This window comes from Rattus norvegicus, chromosome 19, assembly GCF_036323735.1.
Source record: "Rattus norvegicus strain BN/NHsdMcwi chromosome 19, GRCr8, whole genome shotgun sequence".
Taxonomy (NCBI): Eukaryota; Metazoa; Chordata; class Mammalia; order Rodentia; family Muridae; genus Rattus; species Rattus norvegicus.
The window spans coordinates 27445731-27468056 of NC_086037.1; the positions used below are offsets into that span (position 1 = coordinate 27445731).

The 22326-nt window shown below is 43.3% G+C and overlaps 1 pseudogene; it reads right to left on the bottom strand.

Moving 5' to 3' along the window:
• Positions 1–9192: 9192 nt before the first annotated feature.
• Positions 9193–10650, bottom strand: LOC134483574 (DNA-directed RNA polymerase II subunit GRINL1A-like; annotated as a pseudogene).
• Positions 10651–22326: the final 11676 nt, after the last annotated feature.

Sequence of the window (22326 nt, forward strand, 5' to 3'; positions counted from 1 at the left end):
AGCACCTGATGTCCGGAATAGGGAACACCTGGCTGCTTACATCTCTTGGTCTCAATAGAGTAGTGGGAGAACTGAGATCCACTGAGGAGGCCTCTTAAGCATAGACCAATCGCCTAGCAGTGACACTGGGTTCCAGTCTTGTTCTCCTGTTTAGGCCTAACTGTGGTCTATGTACACTCTATGCATTCTCCCCATGCAGGTCCACTTGTGTTCTTCTACCTACAGACACTGGGAGAGAAACATCTTCCCCTGAAACTGCCCTAAGCGAGAAGCAGGCCAAGAAGGAAAAGGAGAGGCTGATTAAAGAGCTGCAGCTCATTACCGAGGAGAGAAATGACCTGAGAGATCGCCTGAGGTTTCTGACAGAGAGATCCATGAAGAACAGGTATGAATCGCTGCTCCAAATGCTCTTGTTTCATTCCTGGGACTGCAAGGTCACCTTCATCTTATCCTATTAAGGTTTTGGTGCTAGAAAGCTGTGCCTCCCTAACCACCCTGTGCTAAACCTCACCTCCCATATAGAGGAGATTCAGAACCTTGACCCTTCCTGAGGATTGAGATGGAAATTGGACTCATCTGCTTCCATTTACTGAAAAGCAGATCTTGTGGTCTGAATGAAGAATTCGGGATAAAGTCAGGGAGAGTGAATGTCTAGTGTGCATTTGCAAAGCCCTTGACAGATGGTGGCTTTGCAAGATTGTAATTGCAGTTAGTTTATGGTGAGTCTCTGTACTTGCTAGGCAGGGGACTGAGTGCTGGAAGATCCAGGCAGCAGCCTGAGGGGCCTGGTCCCAAACTGTTCATCTCAATGCTTGACTAGAAGGTCTAAGGCTCAGGCCTGTTTGTTATTGTCTGTGTGTCTTGCCCTCTGAGACAGCAATGGTGGATGCATTTCTCCTGGTTTTCACAGTACTCTCTGTTTCCATATTTCTCTTTCTCTTTCTCTGACTCTGTTTTTAAATTTCTCTTTTTTGTGGGTATTTCTCAGTCTGTGAGTCTGTATGTGCATACATCCAAATGCATATGCACAACTGTTATATGTTTATATTTCCCTCCACACTTGGAATATAGAAGTCTATGTCTTGGCCTGAGTATTTACCTGTAACCCATTCATGGTGATGTGAATGCTTTGTTCTGGGAGCCCCACTGTCAACAGCACAGTTCTTTGCCTATGTGGCCACGTTTGTCTGTTTATTTGTATTCCTTGTGCAGATTATAATTTTGTGTTGATATAAGGTCTGTTATCAAAACAGGAGAAAAGAAATCACAGGTTTCTGGGTGTGTTGGGTGGGGGAGCATGGAGAGGTGTGGCCTAGGCTCTCGATAGCTTAACTGGCTTGACTGCAGATTTCCTCTTGATTGAACAAAGGGAGCCAGGGAAGCCTCCATCTGGATGCCGAGATTCTGGTGTCCTGGACGCAGAAAAACACGTTTCTGAAGCTGAAGAAGATCCAATATGTAGAATTCAGAAGGTGTCCTTCCAGGGCTGGGGTAGTACAGGACCCACCCTGAGCTCATATATTCCTAAATGCTGATGTTCAGTGTATTCTATCATTTGGGGCCAGGCCACACTTCAGGCCAAATCCATATTATGAAGACCTGGAGAGAATGGAGGAGGCGGTCATGTCAATTCTGCACAACTTAGAGATGGAGAACACTGAGATCCATGAGAACAGCCATAAGCTGAAGAAGGAGATTACCTTCTCTAGGTAAGTCCTGGTCAGAAAGGCTATCACCTGTGGAATGGCCATTTCTGACTTTCTTTGTTCTGGATTGGACGGTCTTCAGCTCTGGTTCTATCTCTTGTGCTGTTTACACATCAGTGTGCCAGGGTCATTAGGACTCAGTTTTCAGTTCCATAAAAGACTGTTACTCATCCCAGGATTGTCTAGGCATCTTCCGAAGGCTCTAGATAGAACAGCACTGATTGAAGTCAGCAGAAGGTTATTAGGCTGACCTGGACCTATGGTGTCATACCAGGTTTTACAAAACTCAGTGTGTAGACCACATGGTTAGCATGACCTTCTCTTGGTTCTACTGACCTCCTTTGAGGGTGTTGGCCCACTACTAATTGATGTTGCCCCCATGCATTGGGCTTTCATGGATAGTTGTAGATCCATGTTCTTTTTGAGAGATGTGGACACTAATTGGTGCTCGGGCCAAACAAACAATTTATTCTTCCCGGAATTTATTCTTTGTGGTTTGTGCAGCAGCCTTATATGTATCGACATGAATTCTATTAAGTCTTCATGGGTATCTGGGACCTGGTAGACTTAGTGGGACTTACGAGTAGGAATGGGAGAAAGGGGCAGCATGATCTTACTATGCAGACTGTATTTCCAGAAACCTGCTCAGCCAGCTCCTGATGGAGAACACATGTAGGAAGAAGTTGGTCCCACTGAAGCAGGAGAGCAAGGAGGTACATCTTGATTGTGCACTGAAGCAGAAATATTTGGTTGACTTCAACAAGAAAGATAAAGACCAGCAACGTCCAGACCCAGCATCATCTGGTAGGGATGAGCAGCTGTGTTAGCTTAAAAATATCTGATAAAGTTTGCCAATTTGATACATCTTTGCTCTCTCCTACCACCTTTCTAATTTACACTCACAACCAGCCAACCTCCTCATGTAGTGGAATTGTTCATTGCTCTGCCTATGCACAAGTATTCTGGGAAGCCAACCACTTTTCAGAAACTGAATTATTTTGCAAGTATATTTGTCTGCTCTTTTTGAAGCTGCAGTATAGAAATGGTGACAGATTAATAACATACCTCATTATTGCATATCCACGTGATAGATTGGATGCTCTGTAGAGTTTTGAACAAGTTCTTGGTTCTTTGACAAATGACACTCTGTGGTCATGTGACTTCTTGTGTAGGAAGCACCTTTGCGGGATAAGAACAAAGTGCAAATGTCAAATTAGAACTTGTCATTGGTTTTAACCTTGGTGACATATGGACATCTCCTTTCTTCCTGCAACCCAATGAGGTTCCTTCCATTGCCCTGTTCTTGGTTTGCACTGGTATAAGTCTGGGTCCGATATTGGCAGCTCACATTACTTTGAGGCTCTCTGGAGATTTTGCCCTTCCCAAAGAGTTAGCAACCATGATATCAGTTAAAAGGTCCATGTTGACTGTCCAATAGAACTGAGGTGGTAGAAGGCAGCCTTCCGACATCTGCCTTGCATTTCACCACCAAATCAGTGTCTGAAAAACTGCCTTCCTCTCCCAGGTCTCAGAAAGTGCAAGAGAGCTGGAATTGGACACACCCCAGTAAGAGAGCTTCCTGAAGAATAAGTTGCTTTCTCAGGAGTCCCTGATGACAAACATCCTGAATGGTAACAAATTTTTTGGATGAGTATTCTTCCTCAGAGTTAATTTGTCATTGCTTAGAGACCCTAAATTTATATATCACTAAGCCAGCCTGACTGATTGAGGTCTTACTTTCTTCTCAGAAAACAGCACCTGAGAGACAACTTGGGGGACAGCCTTTCATTATGTGTGCAAGAGGAGAAACAGAAATACATCTGTGCTTCTAAATGTTCCTTAAGAATGTGCTGTTTAGAAATATTTTTGTTATGATTTTAATTGAAATTTTCTTTTTGTTGTTTCATATTTATATGTTCTTGTTACTGTTTTTATCTTTTCACATACCTTTAAATATTTTAATTTATTTGTTTTAATCTTGTTTTGTTGTAAAAATGAATTCCTTATGAATAAATATTGAATTCTATCTCTTGACTCTTAAGACCATCATTCTTATTAAAGGGTTCTGTCCCCTCCTGTGGACTTAGAACTGACAGCTGGAGATGGATCTCTGCATGTTCCATGGATACTGGGCTAATAAGTGAATTCAAAGTCACCAAGGGGTACCCAGTGTGACAGTGTCTTTTGTGTGGATAATGTGGCTGTTTCTCAGACACACACTCTATGATGTAATCACTGACATACTTTACTCAATTGTTAGGGTCCATGTGGTTCTTCTGAGAGAGCAGCAGATGCTCTATCCTGTGAGTCATCGCCACAGCTCCTGCAGGTGGCTTTTGTTATTCCACATCATGTACTGTATTAGGTGGACAGGATCACCTCCAATCAAATAGACAGATCTCAGGAGATGTGTGTTCACAGGGAACTTACTGAGCTGTGCGTGCTCAATGTGTTAGCTTGCCAGGCATCCCTACAGGGCTCTGGTGTTCCCACTGCTCATTGTGGGCAGGATCATCCTCCAGCACCACTTAGTGTCCATATTAGAGCAGATCTTTCACCTGTTATCAATGATGACCATATGTATTATGCACATCTGACAAAATACAGAATAGAAATTAGCTTCCTGTTGGCCAGATTGGCATAATGAGTGTTTTGATTGTTAGCATGAAAATTATTTTAATCCAAGCAGTTTAGGGAGGAACCTCAAGAGCATACATAGTGAATGCTGCCTATAGCTGTGAACACAGGTTTCTTTTTGAGAGCAGGCGTGTGCAGGCCCAGAACCTAGGTTGGGCAGTTCAAGCTACCCTTTTTCCATGGCCAATCTGGGATCGTATTGAGAATGTATTTTTTCCAGGTGACAGATTTCCAATTTATGGAATTGAATTAACTTACTGAGAGTGCAGGTGACTCAGAGAGTTAAAGTACAGAAGGAATAATCCAGAATGTCCACAAAAGCTTGCTGTCTCCCCAGGGCTTTTTAAAGCTCAGCAGCTAGGGAAGCAATGTAGTATTTGGTTATTCTCATGCTTAGGTCTAGTCATTCATTATAAGCTGCCCATGACACAAAAAGAGTCATCTGTGTCACAATAGAAACAAGTTGTAACTAGATTCACCCCCACACTATCACATCACTACTGTGTTTGAGGTTCTCAGTTACTAAGAACCTGGATGAGGCCTGGGTCTTTCTACACAAACTCATAATTTATGTCTTCATGACACTGTGTGCTTTGTTCTGTTGATGCTACCATTGGCATACAATACCTTGGATACTTTGTACTGACATCTGTGACCTGAGACAATAGTTCATGTCATCCTAACCTGAATAAACTGTCCTTAGAGTACAGTGTTGTAGGAGGGGCCTTCTTTTCCTGTGAGATAGCAAAACATTTCCAGTCTTCAGTCAAGTCTGTCAGCCATTGTCAGTGCCTGTCTTGAGATGTCCACCTTTTCAGCTATGAGTCTTCATCCAGGCTGCTCTGTAATTTTGTAGAAGATTAATAGGTTCCAGCCCTAGGATTTAATTCATTGTGACTGTACTTGCCAAACATGCTCAAAGCCCTATGTTTCACCCTAGCCCTCTGTGCTTTAGAGAAAGAAAATAAAGAACCACATTGCAGTTGAAGTTTCTCCTCCAACAAAAGGAGAGCCTGCATAGGGCCTTTAAGTACCTCTAAGCCCCAGCTTCCCCACAGCTCCCTCCATCAATTCCATTATTGGTGTGTTTTCATTACTGCTCACTTTCTTCCTTGTGTGCAAAGAATGTGCACCATGTCAGTAAAGTGTGTGTGTGTGTAGTCCCTAGTGAAAACTGTCGAGGTGCATGCAGACTCATGCTACTGCTGTCTCATGGCACCTTGCAGGGAGCACTGAAATCGTGGGCTACTTTAATACAACCTAAACCGGGTGTGCATGGTTTTCAGTAAGATTTTGACGTCATCACCGCTACAGAGAGCAGAAAAAGCTTCAGTAGTTACATGGATGTGATCAATCAGTGTTAGTGTGTGCATTCAATAAAATATCCATTTTTGACTAAGGTAGATGCTTCTGTGTTTTGTGGGGTGACCCACTGTCAATGTCTAGTGAATTGGGGGCCCTGGGTACGGTTGCATACCCCCAGGACACAGGGGGTGCAGAGCAAAGGCAGAAGCAACTGCACACAGTTGCAAGCTTTATTAATCCCTATGTAGCTGGGAATATGAATAACTACAATTTTCATTTTGTCAAGATACCATAAGATCATTATTCCCAGGATACCAGGAACAACTGAGGGAAGACTAAACAAAGAAATACGAATAAACAAAGGCTTCTTCTCAAAATATTCATATAACAAATCACCTATCTTATTATAATCAAAATATACTCACCATTACCGAGAGAGCGTTAGAACCACTTCCACAAAAACAGGACACAGAAGAAGATAGCTTAAGGCCAAGTGAGGAAAACATTTTCTTCTCCAGGGTGGAATTCCAGCCCCTACTTGTATCTGTCACCAGGCCTTTCTTGACCCTGCCTGGGAGCTGCATCTCTATGTCTTAACAATTCCTCCTTTTTTCTTTTGTTTTAAAAGAAACACTTTCCATAACATAGCAAAAGTCTTTGTAGGGGTTTAATCATGTAAAAATAAAGCAACATAATACATAATGTACATAAGATTATGGCAAAACTAGCTCCTCCCAAGCTATGGAAAATCCTTTGAAGCCAAGCCTTGGGATCTAATCCTGTCAATTGATCATCCAATAATTTAGCTATTTACATAGGGGTAGTATCTTCTAGCTGTTTACCAAAAGACATTCGAGCATCGTATTTCAAGGCATTAATTACTTTTGTAGCACTTTCATTACCTTCCAAATGGGCTTGAATTAACTTCCAATCATGTTCTGTATCATTATCCATATATTTATTAACACAAAAGTAGTAGGATTTCAATCATATCTTAAATCCTCATATTTTTCAATAAATAACTTCTTTCGACCCAACCATTCTACTGTTTGTTTTGAAACATCTACTTGATGTTGAAGTCTAGTATCAGTTTTAGTTTGCTCTATCCATAACTCATGTGAATCTTTATGCCAGTCTTCAACAAAATGCTTTGTCTCAATAGATGTTTTTAATGCTATGCTGGAAATGGCTGCCAAAGTAGCAACAGAAATAAGACTTAAAATAGTAGGTACAAACTCCAATAATTCTTTTACTGTTCCTCAGCAGATTATTAAAAAAATCAATAATCATATAATTAAGAGGATCTTGAGACCAATGATGTCTAAAATTAACAGGCATCAATACATATATTTTTTGCTGAATATCATAATAGAATATTGATTTATATTAAACTAAATAGATGAATTAATACATGAATACTAATGACAATTAGTACAAGCAAATCCATTAGCAAAATTAAATCTACCTATTAAAAAGAAATATGGCATAGGAATACAAGTAGTAACCTTTTCTTTCTTAAATGTTGTAAAATTATACTGAGAGGCAGATTGAGCAGTCCCAGAAAAGCTTCCATTAGCAAGCACAGCTTCTTTTAATGCAGTGACAGTCTTCCACAAATGAGCTTGAAACACAGTAGGATCTTCCACAGAGGCCAGTCGGTTATCAGCAATGCCTCCATCTCCACACTCCATCAGCAAGCATCCATTAAGGCGTTCATTCTCCTCTCAGTTCATCCTGGTAACATTTGACAAATCACAAGTGGTAACATTCCATTCTGAACATGTATTAATAATTGGCCATAAGGACCCCAATTTATTCATTTATCTTGAATAATTTTTCGAAACATGCCAGGGCAGTATTTCCAATTGCATGGGAGATATTTTAAGCCTACATAAGTAAACCAAGCACAAATAGGATATACTGGCTCGCTAACAAATGTAATGTTATTCCAATTTTGGTTATAGACCAAGCTGTCAATCCTGGAGACTGTAACAATTTTTCCTGGTAATCGCCAATTTTAATAACCCATTTGTAGGCCTGGTCTCTTTCCTAAACACAAAGGCATCTTTAATCCAGCATAAGGAAAATTATACAAAGCTCCATCACGTCTATTCAAAAGGTCAAATTATTCCAAAGAGATGACAAAATGCTTGGGGTGGTGTATAAAACCACATCTGTTTCCCCGCCAAGTAGCAGGTTCAAATAAAGGTGGACAAGGAATATAAGCCTGATAACTCGCATTGGCCACAACAGAAGAAACCGTGAGTAAAGCACACACTGCTAACAATACGTGCTCAGCAGTAAAGGACTTTCCTGTAGGAGACAACATAGTTTTCCTTTCAGTGCTTAATCGCCTCACCTAGGTAATGGGGTTGTCACTGCATCGATCCTTCTCCATTGTCGTTTGGCGACACTAAGAGAAGCCAGGGCCTCAGTAATGGAGGACACCTCCTTCATCTCCGGAGAACATCCATCAGGAGAGAATGTAGCTGGTTTAACTGGATTCTTCTGAGGGTAGGGAGCGGTTCTTATCATTCTGTGCTTGGATCCGTCTCCTGGGTAACCAGAATTGTCCCCCATCCTGTAAGGAGACAAAATCCTCTCCCCTACATACAGTAAAGTCCCTTCCTGTCATTCAGCATCTCGGGCAATTTTTATCCATATTGTCTGTTCCATGCCTTCAGGGAGAAGTCCAATAAAGTGTCTATCTGCTCTGCATATAACTTCACCTTGTGGTAAATTAAGAAGAGTAATAAAAAATAATGCTTATGCCAATATTACTCTGGGACTGGTATGCCAACTCCATTCAGGCTGTGTAAGGTCATCTCTTTTCCTCCTTTTTAATTTTATAATTTGTCATTTCAGGGTATGGTGAACTCTTTCAACAAAAGCTTGTCCTTGTGGATGGCATTCTATACCAGTAATATGTACAATATGATATCATTGACAAAATGGTTTTTTTTTTTTTTTTGCTCTGATTGGTATTTTATTTCTCCTTTACAAGTTCCACATAATAGACAAAGGCTTTTTGATAACATTGTTATCTTTGCTGGAAATGATCATATAATCATTTTAAAAAGCACAAATGTGCACATACAGGACTGAGGTTTCTGCAGCCTGTAAACACCTCTGTGGGTTTAACAAGGAAAAAAAGCAATATACTGACAATTCAACTGTAACTCTTAGAAAAACACCGGTTTCCTTACCAATCACGAGTGTCCTGTACAGGGACCTATCATCCCAGATGGCAATGAGTTCAAGCCTAGGGCAGCCAGGAGCAGCTCCCCATACCGGGTCAGAAGACCCTCCCCACCCAGCACTTCTTCCAAGTGCTCCTTAACCTCATCACAGGTGACAGCAGTCACCCCAAGAGAGGACAGAGCAGCAGACACAGTGGTGGTGGTTCCCAAGTGTTGTATGCGGCATTTCACATCCAGCATCTCAGGAACGTGTCCATGCAAGCATGCGTACCATTCTTTAGACTGCTCCCCTCATTTCTTGAGTGAGGGGACCAGGCCTTCCTAATTCACTTTTGGTGCCTGGAATAACAAAATATTTCACCAGAAGGGGTGCAAGCAGTGCTATCTGATAAGAATACGAAGAAGAAAAAAGCAGATATCTTAAAGAAAACGTGTGTTCTACTCACACTAAAATGTCAGACCAATGCATAATATACTGCAAAGCTGTAACACAATACGGCCAAACACAATGTTCAAATATTGAACTGTTCAAGCATGTGAAGATCATCTTCTGAAAGACAAACTGGGTTCTTATTTTGTAGCTACCTTTGTGTAACTTCAACTGCTGTCCCTCAACAAGGTCTGACACTGTCTTGGTACTTGTTTGGAAGTTGGATGAGACAATGTAAGCTCAACAGTCAACTCCCGGGATCTCCCAGCGCTCATTTTCAGCATTCATCCGAGGACTGGGCATCATCTTCATCCCTCACTTCTCGGTATCTCCCTGAAGACTCCCCTTCTGGATTGTAGCTCTGCATTGTAATATTCAGTCTCTCAGCTAGTTTCTGTGCTGCGAGCTTTGCCCGCATCTTCTCATAATTCTGCTTCTGCTCTTTCTGCAAAGCCAGTGACTCTTCTATGGAGAGCAGCTGTGCAGGCAGGGGGTGGAGCAGAAGAAGGTGAGCTGCTGTGACATCATCAAGATGCTGCCTAGCCCTGCATAGCTGCTCTTCTGAGGAAGCAGGAGACTGAACCCTCTGACAATGACTTGGTGAGTCACTCTGTTGTGTGGGTAACACATTGGTCTTAAACTTATGAGGAGGGGGCACTGGGTTTCTAGCTCGCATTTCTATCACTGTCATGTAATGAGGCTTCTTAGGAGTCTCACTCTGCAGTTCTGGAAAGTTCTCAGTGCTGGTGTTTTCTTCTGAGGGTTCAGTCTGGTCTGCAGTTGTGATCTTTTGCAATTTAGTGATAAACAGACTGTCGACGCTGCTGGAAACCTCTTCCACTTGACTTGAATGCTGGGGGAGTTGTTCATTAACTTAAGATGGGGGAGCCTGGGCTGTGATGCGGACAGACGGGCTGGTACTCACTGTGCAGCCAGTCTCCAAAGTCTCTTCATTGCCTTTGTGAGAGAGCTGTGTAGGTCCCTGAGTTTCTGAGGTTGTTTTAGATGATTCAATGTCTACTGACGAACATTCAGGAACTAATGATGAAGTATCAAGCATCAGGTCAGAATTCTGGGCCTTGTCTATGTCGGTATCAACTCTTGTGGTTGCTTTATGCCTTAGCTTACAGTCAACACTAACAGGATGAAGTAGTTCAGTTCTCCCTCTGACCTCTTCACTTTCTGAAATGGCAGCTTTCAGTTTGGCAGTGGTGTCTGAGATCTTTTTACCTTTGTCGGGCAATTTGCAAATGAATTTTTCTTTGCGCAAAAGTCTCTCCTGGCGCCTCAACCTCTCCCGCAGCTCCGCCAAACTCTGCCGCCCCACGTCCTCAGGAACTGGGGGCTTGAAGCCTCAGGGCAGGGAGCACATTGTGCATGGGCTGAGGCTGGCCCCGCAGGCAGGGTTCCCCAGCAGGGCCCATGGTGGTCGCAGGCTTCGTGGGGGCCGCAACTCTGGAGCACGTGCAGGAGTCGCCATTTTCCTGGAAGAGCCGACAAAATTGTTTAAATTGATAAGAAATATATGTTGGTCCATAATCAGTTTTAATTTTAGAAGGCGGTCCCATAACAGCAGAAGTTTCCAATAGATGCTGTATAACATGAGCAGTGCGTACTCCTGGCAATGGTGTAGCCCATACAAATTTTGAAAAATTATCTATGCTTACAAGTATATATGAAAGGCGACCAAACTCAGAAATATGGGTTCCATCCATCTGCCACGATGTATTAGGTTGCATTCTTCTGGGATTAATTTCAGATGGAATACATTTTATAAGTGAAGGCTTACAAATACCACAATTAGCAATAATTTGTTTGGCTTCAGAATAGGGAACCTTATATTTAATATGCAAATATCCTGTATTGGCATGATTATGACTGTTTTCTTCTGGGGTAGCAAATGCCACTAATTGATCTACCATATGATTGCCATGTGTTAAAGATGCTGGCAATCTTGAATGTAATCTAATATTTGTAATAAATATTCTAGAGTTTCAGAATAACAATAGTCCTTTAATATGTGAGAATAACATTTAATATCGGCTTAGATGTAGAAACAACAGCAGTCGCAATATTCTGTACTACTACAACATAAGCTGACTCGGCTTTAATATTTTTACATCATGAGTAAAATCCTGCAATACATTAATTACTTCTAATACTTCATTTTGTTGAACTGACCCAAAAGAAGATTCTTGTCCCCAAAATTTATCTTTGGTCCAATAAGCCATCTGTCTTAGATGTTTGGTCTTAGAGCCATCTGTAAACACAGTAAGGGCAGATGGTAATGGATCAACAGAAATTAGTGTATTTATCACATTTTTTTTTTGTTTTCTTAAGCAATCCCAGAATTTACTATGGGGAAAATGAAATTCAGTATTTCTAGTGTAAGAAATCATGGGTAATTGAAAAACTTCAGACGTCTGCATTAAATATTCCACTTTATTTTTGCTTAATGAGAAAACAAAAGCAGCACAATCATATCCCCACAGTGTAACAGGTCTTTGTATGCCTTGCTGAATAATTAAAGAAATTTGTTCCTCATATGTTGTTAATGTTTTGTTAAAGATAAATTTAATATGTATCCATTCTAAAGGCAACTCATCTTGAGCTAAAGTGCCTATAGGATATTCAAGAGTATTTCAATGTATAAGTTAATAACTCTATCTGGATCAATATGTGCCAAATATGCATCTTTCCATTTTCAGAAAAGATATCCTCTTCCATGCCTTCATATAAGCATTAATATCCCCAGTTTCCTTTCTAGGTAATAATGCTCTCCTGTACTCTTCATTAGCATTTTCAAAAGCAAGCATTTTCAGCAGTTGTCCTCTAGCTTCCTCTCCTACCACTGTTCTTTCCATTGTTAATTTTAGTATACATAAAAACTTAATATATGGTTCATAGAAAGTTACTGCCTTTTTCAACCAACTACTATCTTCCTTTATAAAAAGTTGGTTGGGCCACACCTTGAACCGATGATAGACATTGTCCCAGGATAGACATTCTTTATCAGCAGGTCTCAGGGTAGGACTGGATATGTGACCCTGTGCTATAGCACTGTCCAGAGTGGTAAATGCAGCTTCTGAAGAGGAATGCAGGCCTGGCCTCTAGACCTCCATCTTCCAGGCCTGTCTGGAGAGCCTGATGCCCTGGCAAAAGAGACTCCTTCTCTCCAGAGGAGCACTGCAGTCAAATGACATCTCAGTGATGAAAACTACCAGTCCCCAAAGGCATGCCACTGAGCAGAGATAGCCTCAGTCATGCACCTCTGCCCATCCCCAGTTCCTCGTGTCAGTAACTCAACCCTTTCATGAACTAGATGGCAATACTTGAGGCAGGATGATCAGTAGTTTACTGGCCAATCTGGGCTCTATGAGATGCTCTCCCTGAAATCAGAGCCAGCAGGAAATTCAGTATGAAAGCTCTTTGTAGCCAAGCTCAACAACCCGGTTCAGAGCCTGGGACCCCACACGGTAGGATAAAGTGACTCCCATGGCTTTTTCCTCTACCTTCAACACTCATGCTTTGGAATGCACACCCCTACAATGAGATCAATACACATGGAATAAAAATTAAACAGAAAAATTAATGAAGACAATGCAGACAATGTTTTAAAGGATCCTGGGAGTCCTCACTCTGCACTTCCCTTTCCTTTGCCTTGGGAACATCACCTGCACCAGAGGCTGAGACTTCCTGCAAGAGAGAGAGGAGAGATGCACTGTTCATTCCGCTGGAGCTGTGCAAAGACCAGAGCCACCTGTCTTTTCCTGATAGTGGGAGCTGGGCCCAAGTGTGGGCTGCTCCTACTAGAGGCACCACAAGAAGAGGACCACCTTCCTCAAACCTTCCAGCAGGGCTGGGAGCTGGAGGCTTCTGGTATTGGCTTCTCCCTGCAGCAGGGGGCAAAACGTGGGCATATGAGGTAACATGGAACCCTGTAGTTCTACAAAGTGCAGAAGCTCCTGATGTCCCTCATGGTGCCCAGAGCCTGCTCACCACACATGGAGGCTTCAGTAACATGGCCTTGTCCTGACCTGTGTGCACTCTGCATCCTCACTCTCTACCCCCTGCTTTTCGGCGTTGGAAGTCTCAGGTGTAGGAGGCGCCTACCATAGGCCTCTTCTCTCAGCATTTCAGCATTTTACATTTTATGTAGTTTGTGGTGTTCCTGTGCCATGATATGCACATGGAGAGCAGAGGACACAATGTGGACTCAGTTCTCTACTTTCACCAGATGATCAAACTGAGGCCATGAGGCTGGGTGGCAGAGCCTTTACCTGCTGAGCTGTGATACCCACTTGACCTTCACCAAGCATCCTTTGCTGTACACAGTTACATCAGCCTGTGACCCTCATCCTCCAGACTCTTATGAAGCAAACCCCATAGGTGTGGAGCTCTCATGTTAGCCAGGCCTAAAGGGGAAGGCAGCAAGCCCTTCAGGAACTCTAGAAAAATGTCTATACTGGGACTAAACTGGTGCTGCCATGTAGGGCTACATTTTTCCTTTAAAACAGGAGGATTTGTGGTGGTGGTGGTGTACACCTTTGATCCTAACACTTGGGAGGCAGAGGCAGACAGATCTCTGTGAATTCTAGGCCAGCTCCCTCTATAGAGCTAGTTCCAGGTCAGCTACACAAAAGAAACCCTGTTTCCATGAGTAAAACAAAGAAAGAGAAAGAAAGAAAGAAAGAAAGAAAGAAAGAAAGAAAGAAAGAAAGAAAGAAAGGATTTATATTTTGTATACAATGAGATGCCTGCATGTCTATACCTGAACCATCATGTTAACTATAACTCTTGTCACATCTGCATTAATTCAAATACTGAGGGCTAAATGGTTAAATATTAATGACAATACAATTGGGGGTGGTGCTGAAGAGATGGATGGTTTAGTGGCTAAGAGCAGAAGACCAGGGTTCAGTTCCCAGTGCCCACATGGTGGCTCGTATTAGCCTGTAATTGCAGTTCAGTGGAATCGTTCTGGACTTCATGGGCACCAGACATACCACATGGTGCACAAGCATTTATTAGGTGAAACACTCAGGCCCATAAAAATAAGTAAATAAAATATATGGTTAACAGACACTGTGATTCAGGAAGTTCTTAGTGACTTTGGTTATCATTTCTCTCTCACGGAGAAATGTCTTCCTCATGGCTCGGCCTCCCTGGCTTCTAGGACATTCCCTAGCTCTGTGGAGCATGAAGTACTCAACACCATAAGCCAAGCATTGCAAAGCCATCTGCACCTTCACTGCTACACCTTCACCATGGCTGTGTCTAAAGGGAGAGACTTGGAATCCCACAGATGCAAGGCCAAACCTGTTGGGCTATGTGAGCCCACCCACCCAATAGTCAGATCTACTCCTGTCCTTGGCTATGGCATGAGGCTCTTAAGACAAATTAATCTGAAGGATCTCAACAGCTATGCTGTTAGACCTCTCATTGCTCTGCCCGACCTACAAGCTCCTTTCCTGGCTGAAATTCACACCCGAACTCCTCTCCTGCCTCAGCCACCATCAGCTCTTCTACTCCTCTCCACTTGTGCTCTGAATAATCCACACTAAGGTGGACGTTAACCTCTTGTGGACCTCCAGACGTATGCTTGTGGTTACTCTTCATTGGCTGTTTTGTATGGGTAGGCGGGTTCTTCTAGTCTCATGCAGAACACTGCTCACACATTTTGGATCTTACAACACCCTCTTGATTGAGAATCCTGACTAATGACTGACTGACCTTCCATGCCTGAAGTCACCCTCTGTCTCCCAGTCCAAGATGAGAATCCCCACCCTAACCCCATGGTGTCCAGTTTCATCTCAGAAGCTAGACTCTGCACTGCCCAATATCATTTGGATCTCGGCCACTAATTCTCTGTTATCGTTCCTCTCTTCTTTAAAACAAATTCATTTTGTTGTTTATTTTTTGAGACAGGGTTTCTCTGTTTGGCCCTGGCTATTCTGACATGCTCTCTGTAGATCAGACTTGTCAGGAAACCAGATATCGGCCTGCCTCTGCCTCTTAAGCACTGGGATTACTGGATTGTGCCAGCATGTTTAATTAAAAATTAATTAGTGGCAGTGCATGTTGGCACATGCCTTTAATTCCATGGGTTGGGAGGTAGAGGCATTGTGAGTTCCAGGACAGCCAGGGCTATAAATTAACACCTTGTCTCAAAGAAAACAAGCCAAAAATGAAACAAAAATGTTGCAATATGGTCTTAGGTATGTAACTGAGTCTGTTCTTGAACTCTGAATCCTCCCACTTTCACTCAGGTGCTAATCAGCAGGCTTCTGTCTTGACTTTCACTGTGCACTCAGGGCTGCCAGGACTGTTACCTCTCCCAGTGTAACTCCTGACTCTGTCATCCCCATCATCACAAAACTCCTACTAAGAATTAAGGAAACCTGAATTCTAAGGAACAGTCGGAGCTCCAGTATTTCCAAAGCTCACTCTAATACAGATGGATCCTATGCTACAGAAAATGGTCATAGCTGGAGGTCTTAATTCCAGGACTTGGGACAGAGGGGTTGGAGGATCTTGAATTCAAGGTTATTTTTATGTTACAGTGTTGCTCAAAGCGAGTTGGGCTGCTACAAGATACCCTGTCTCAAAACTATACCAAACACACCTAAAATGAAACAGAGGAGTTTGAGTGGGCACAGATGGGAAAGCTCGGCACTTTATGGCTAAGCCACCTGCTGCCAGCACCAAAGTCCATGCACAGCCCCAATTCTGAGCTGTGTCTGGGACCCCACTTAGGAGCACGCACCAAAGTAGCTCAGATCCAGGGCTTTTGGTCTAAGAGGAATTCAGGCAGTCACACTTTGGATGCCAGTTCTCCAGCTCAACTGCCTGTCAGCCCAGGATCTGGTCTTAGTCATGGCTTGGCATCCCTAAATTCCTCCCAGCTGTGCTCTGAACTCACCCTGTGCCCCGTTCTGATGAATCTGCCATTCTCCATGGGAGTAGCCTCAAGAAGTCCCTCACATCTGAAGCACCACTCTGAGTGCACTAAATACTGCAGGGGAGGGGCGTGGCCAGCAGAGCACCCACCCCTTTCAGCTGTAGAACATTTAGCTCTAGAGTGAGCACTGCTGTGCATTGTGGATCTTAAGCAGTATTCCAGCCTTGGCCTGGGAAGAGCCGTTGACACCCACACTTTCTGGGGTGACATTGTCTCCTGAGGATAGAGTCAGGTGAGGAGCGGCAACTGATGTTCATGAGAGACAAACTTTCTTCACCACCTGCCCATGCTGGCCCTAGGATCTGGGCTTTTTGGGTGACATGAGTGTTGAGCCCCCCAGGTAGATGGGTTTTCAGGGGTCAGGTGGTTATTGTCACCAAAGGTATCCACAAGGATAAGTCATACTGTACTAATTCCCATATTAGATCCCTTTTCATGGGTCACAGAGGTCGTGCTGGGTCCTAAATGTGGACCCAGGTTCCTGGCACTTTTGAAGAGACTGGTCAGGGCGCAGGCTTCAGGACATTTTGTTTGAATTATTTTGGGGGATTTTATTTTTACTGTTGGGGGCAAACCTAGGGCTGCCATGTGCTGGGAAAAGGCTTTGCCACAGCTGTAGATCATCCCTAATTATAAACTCCTAAATTCTCCCAATCCTGGAACTTTCTAGGTCCCTCACATGATGCAACCTTTGGGGGATTCCTCACATAGAATCATGGGGTGGATTGCATCCCAAAGAGAGACAGTGGGAAATGTTCCCCAGTGTCTGCCTGTGGCTGTGGTGATGAGAGTGGATGTAGTGACCAGTGGATGGCAGGGCCCATGTGAAACCCTTTTGGTTTCCACTTGAGTGGAATCTTCACCATGCCTTTTTTTTTTTCCTTGAAACACAGGTTGGCCTGGAACTTACAGTCTTCCATCACTCTGACTCAGTTTCCCATGACTGGGATCACAGGCTTAAATTACTATGCCCATCTTTCTTTTTTTGTATTTATAAATCTTCTAAAAGCCAGAAGGATATAGAATTTAAAATTTTGCGGTCCAAGGCATTTCCAACAGGGGATTCTTGACCTAGGAGTGTCCAGACCAGTGTTTATTGTGTGGCTACTTCATTCCCATAACAGCTTATTTTTGACAAAGAGTTCCAAGGTGTGATGTCACTGGGCATCAGGCGGTGTCCCAAATAGCAGCACTGACTCAGGTTGTAATTTAGGCTGGAGAAACTTACTAGGACCCTGGTAATCCTAGCACCCTGGGGCCTCACATGTCCTTAGTCTGATCTAGTGATGAATCAACTGCTCTTGAGGGTGGATTGGAATTCTAGTCACTGTGAGGCAGGAGCATTAGTATCCTACAGCCACTCTGGGCTCCATAGGAAGACCCTGTTTCAATATAAAAGGGGTCACCTGCGAGTTCTTACTGTCTTCCCTGAGGCCTTCCTGCTGGAGTTAGAATAGCTGTCTCACCAAGTTGAAGTAGAGGGCAGAATGTTGGTGCCTTCTATAATGAGGACTAGTAACAGATAGTCTATGGAAATTCTAGAAAGTTCTACAGGTATTTATGTCCTGTGCATGGGAATTGCTGGCTTCCCTGTGTCCTTTGCCTTTAATTTGCAGTCCATGGGGCACCTGGGAATGTCCCCAAACCAGGCTGCACACAGGGCTTGTCCCATGATTCTCACTTGCACCCAGTGCCTGCCTGATTGTCATAAGTCTGACAGAGCCACTATATGCTCACCTGACACCTGCAGAGAGCACTATATGGGGCCCTACCATCCCCACACTGCCCATCAGTGTCTACAATGTCCCTATATGGCACTGAGATGATCTAAGCTGCTTCCGGCCTATGTGCTGCATCAGAATCTGACCATTCCTAATTTCCTCCTCTCACACCCACACTAGAAGCCCTGAACCCACACTAGCCCCAGCTGGCCTGTTGCCTACTGACATCTCATGGACTCTGCCCCAATCCCCTGCCCTGCCCTGCCCTGCCCTGCCCTGCTGTGCCCTGCCCCAAACCCCTGCCCTGCCCCAATGCCCTGCCCTGCCCTGCCCCAATCCCCTGCCCTGCCCTCACTCAGCTGACAATGTGGACATCTCAAGACAGTCACTGGACAATGGCTGACACACTTGTCTGAAGACTGGAAATGTTTCTCGATCTTGGAGAGGAAAGAAGGACCCTCCAACTACACTGTCCTCTAAGGAAGTTTATTCAGGTGAGGGATGACAGGGACTGTTTTGTCTCACGTCACACATGTCAGTAGAAAATATCCTAGGTATTGGATGGCGCTGTTAGCATTAACAGAACAAAGCACATAGTGTTGGGAAGATTAATAAATTATGAGTAGGATTAGAAAACCCCAAGCCTCTTCCAGGTCCTAAGAGAGCAAAAAATACCACCAAACATAGCATTAATGTGATAGGTTGGTTAAATCTAGTTACTAGATTCTAGTGTGATACCTATGACTTTTTGTGTCATGCTCAGCTTATAATGACTAGAGGACTTAAGCTTGAGAGTCACCAATGCCTCTCCCTTGCTTCTCTAGCTGCTGAGCATTGAAAAGCACTAATGAGACAGCATCTGTTTGCAGACATACTGGATAAGTCTTCTGCACTTTATCTCTCTGAGTCACCTCCACTCTCAGTAAGTCAGTTTAATTCCATAAATTGTAAATGAGTCACGTGGAAAATATACTTTCTCAATACGATCACAGATTTCCATGTAAAAGGTGAAACATGAACTATCCCACCTAAGTTCTGGGCTTGCACAGACCTGCTCTGCAAAAGAAACATGTGGTCACAGCTGCAGTCTGCATTCACTATGGATGCTCTTGAGGACCTCCCTAAACTGCATAGATTAAGATAATTATCTTGCTTTCTATCAAAAGAATTCATTATGCCAAGTTGGCCTGTAGAAGGAGGCTAGTCTCTTCTGTATTTTATCAGATGTGCATAATCTATATGATCATCGATAGTAAGTGAAAGCTCTGTTTGGAATTGAAACTGAGTGATGCTGGAGGATGATGCTGAATGCACAATGAGCAGTGGAGGCACCAGAGCCCGGTGTGGATGCCTAGCAGGCTACCACATTGAGCAGGCACCCCTCAACCACCTGTACATACAAATCTCCTGAGATCTCTCTCCTTAATGGGAGATGATGGCGTCCATCTAGTATAGCACATGCCCTGGAAGGACAAAAGCTACCTACAGGAGCTGTGGTGATGGCTCACAGGTTAGAGCATGTGCTGCTCTCTCAGAAGAACCACATGGACCCTAACAATCATCTACAATGGGGAATGCTATTCCCTCTTTTGGATCATGAGGGAAATGCACTCAGGAGTGGCCCAGACATACATTTGAAAAAAAAAGATCCATTGAGTTACATGATAAAAATAAATATAATCAGCAACAATAAAAAACACAGCATATGAATGATCAAATGAAACAGCACCTATAAAAACCTATTTCCCAAAATGACGTTGATGGTCATTATCTTTGTGGTTTAATACTAATGCTGTATTGTAAGAAAAACCGAGGCACATGGTTCTCGATTAGGATTATTCTATATTCCTTTGTGAAAGTTGTCATTTTTTCTGCAGCTCTACAGGCATGAGTGTGTGTTACTCAATATCTGGGCAAACAGTCAATAAGGAATGGGTGTTGTAGACTGATATAGATTAGGATGAGCAGAACACATGACAGCATGGATACAGTATGTCAGTGATTACATCATAAAGTGTGTGTCCATAAAAAAAGTCACATTATCCACACAAAAGACACTATCACCCTGTGTACAGCTTGGTGGCTTTAAATTCCCTATTTACTCATGCTGCCTGGACCATGCAAAGATCCATATCCAGCTGTCAATTCTAAGTCTACAGGAGGGGAAAGGACCCTTGAATAAGATGGTCTTAAGAGTCAAGAGTTACAAATCAATTTTTATTCATAAGGAATACAATTTACAAAAAACAGGCATAAAATGAACAACTAAAATGGTATAAAAAATGAAAAACAGTAACAAGAATATATAAGTATGAAATAACAAAAAGAAAACTTCAATGAAAATCATAACCAAAAATATTTCTTAACAGCATTTTCTTAATGAACATTTAGAAACACAGTTGTAGTGCTGTTTCTCCTCTAGGGAGATGTCAAGGCAGTCCCCTCAGATGTCTCTCAAATGGTGTTGTCGGTATGAGAGAGGAGAAAGACCTCAATGAGACAGGCTGGCATACGGATACATAAATTTAGGGTCTCTATACAATGAGGAAATTAACTGAGAAGAAGAATATTCTCCCCAAAAAAGTCTTTGACTGTTGAGGATTGTCGTCAGCAGGGAACTCCTGACAGAGAAACTCACTCTTCAGGGGGCTGTCTTCTTGGGATCTGTCCTATTCCATGTCTCCTGCAGTTCCTGAGACCTGGGAGGAGAAGGCAGCTATTAAGACACTGATTTAGTGGGGACACGCATACCAGGTGTCAAGTTGCTGCCTTCTGTCCCTTCAGCTGCATTGGACAGACAGCACTGATCTTTTCACTGAAATCATTGCTGATATCTCTGCAGCCTGGGGAAAGTCACCAACAACCCTCACAGTACTGTGGGAGAACAAGCTGCTCCTCAAACTTCTACCAGTGAAAACCAAGAACGGGGAAAGGAGAAGAGACCTAACTGGGTTGCAGGAAGAAAGTAGAAGGCCACATGATACTGAGATCAAAGCCAAAGACCAGGACTCATTTGCCATTTGCACTTGGTTCTTATCCCTACAAGGTGCTTCCAACCATCACATGACCCCTGTATGACCTTTGTCACACGACCAAGAACTCGTTCAAAACTCTTCATAGCATCCAATCTATGACAGGGAGATGCAGTCATGTGATATGTTATTCCTCTGTCACCATTTCTGGACTGCAGTTTCAAAAAGGGCAGAGAAGTGTACTTGCCCATAATTCAGTTTCTGAAAAGTGGTTAACATCCCAGAATACTTGTGCATAGACAGAGCAATGAATAACTCTATCACATGGGGTGGGTGACTGATTGGGTGTGGGGAGATTAGAAAGATGATAGGGGAAGCAAAGATGTATCCAATAGGCAAATGGTATCAGACATTGTTAATCTGACTCAGCTGCTTGTTCCTACCACATTTTGCTGGGTCTGGAGGTTGCTGGTCTTCTCCTGTTCGTCTTCAGCATTCGGGTTCAACTCAAACAAATATCGCTCTAACTCCTTGCTCTCCTGCTTCAATGTGACCAACTTCTTCTTCATACATGCCTGGTCCATCAGGAGCCGGCTGTGCAGGTTGCTGGAAACACACTCTGCATAGTAAGATCCTGAAGCCTCTTCCTCCCATTCCAACTGCCAAATCCCACAAACTCCACCAGGACCCATATACCCATAAAGACTTCATAGAATACATCTCCATACATGTAAGGCTGCTCCACAAACAGCAAACGGCCAATCCAGGGAAGAATAAATTGTTTCTGTGACCCAAGCACCTAACAGTCCATGTCTCTCCAAAAGAACAAGGAATCTACAACTATCCATGAAAGCCCAATGCATCTGGGCAATATCAATTAGTAGGCAGTAAACAACCACAAGAGGACAGTAGAACCAAGGGAGGTCATGCTAACCATGTGGTCCCCACATTGAGCTTTGTTAAACCTGGTATGACCCCAGAGGCCCAGGTCGGCCTAATAACACTGATGCCTGAATCAGTATAGTTCTATCCAGAGCCTTCTAAAGATGCATAGACACTGTGCTGAGAAGTCACAGTCTCTTATGGAACTGAAACTGAGTCCAAAAGACCCACGGCACAGTGATATTTAAACAGCAGAAGACATGGACCCAGAGCTGCAGGCTCTCCAGTCCAGAACAAAGAGAGGCAGCAATGGATATTCCACAAGTGATGGGCCCTTTTGACCAGTACTTACCGATAGAAGTTAATCTCCTTCTTGAGCTCCTGAAATTTCTCACGATGTTCAATGTTCTTTGTGTCTAAGTTGTGCAGTAATGACATGACCTCTTTCTCCTTTATCTTCAAGTTTTCATAAAATGGATTTGGCCTGAAGTAGGGGCTGGCCCCAGGAAGAT